Raw genomic sequence first — 805 nt, 5'->3', positions numbered from 1 at the left:
CGGGATCTTGGGCATGCACGCACACACGCCCGGCGTGAGTTTTAAGCCACCGGGTCCGGGATGCGAACCGTGGTCGACTACGTGGGAGTCCAGCAACATAGCCATTATGCTAACTGCTGGTTCCCGAGGACCTGTTCTTGTCCTTTCCCTTAAAACTCTCCCTTTTAGACACCTGCATGAGCATGCTTGGTGTTGGGCCTGATCTCCCAAACTGACGGGGTGGTAACAAATGAAGGCTGGGGGGCGGGCACCACAGATCTGCTCTTCCCACTATGCCCACGGCCTGGGAATTAGGGATGAGATCTCTCAGTCTGGGGCAAAGAAGTCCTGTGTGTGGGCCAGCAGGTGGAGTAGTGGTTAGGTACTGGACTCCCATGTAGCCAACGGCAATTCAAGTTCTGGACCCAATGGCTTGAAAATCACGCCAGGTGTGTGTGTGCCTGCCCGAAATCCTGAGAGGAGACTGGAGAAGGGATTGTGGTGTGGCCAATCCCAGCGGGGGGATGATTTCTCACGTTCCCTCTCTCATTTCTGTCTCTCCCTATGGCAAAAACCTTAAAAATGCCCAAATTGACATGAGGACTTGCCTTCGGTGACAGCTAAGGTTGAGTCGTTGAAGAATTCAAGAGCAGGACCAGCAGTTGGTGTAATGGCTATGTCTCTGGACTCCCATGTAGCCGATTGTGGTTCAAGTCCCGGACCCAGTGGCTTAAACTCATGCCAGGCGCGTGTGCATCCATGCCCAAGATCCCGAGAGGAGAATGGAGGAGAAGGGATTGCGGTGTGGCCATCCCCCCTGGGGGGG

General features: G+C 54.9%; 1 protein-coding gene across 2 annotated transcripts in view; it reads right to left on the bottom strand.

The window, feature by feature from the left end:
• ZNF662 (zinc finger protein 662) overlaps nucleotides 1-805 on the bottom strand; it is a 9084-nt gene that overhangs the window by 7489 nt on the left and 790 nt on the right. The window lies entirely within an intron of this gene.

This window comes from Tupaia chinensis, unplaced genomic scaffold, assembly GCF_000334495.1.
Source record: "Tupaia chinensis unplaced genomic scaffold, TupChi_1.0 Scaffold000451_2, whole genome shotgun sequence".
Classification (NCBI taxonomy): Eukaryota; Metazoa; Chordata; class Mammalia; order Scandentia; family Tupaiidae; genus Tupaia; species Tupaia belangeri.
The sequence above is the reverse complement of the archived record's forward strand: the minus strand, read 5'-3'. Positions and strand labels throughout refer to the sequence as shown.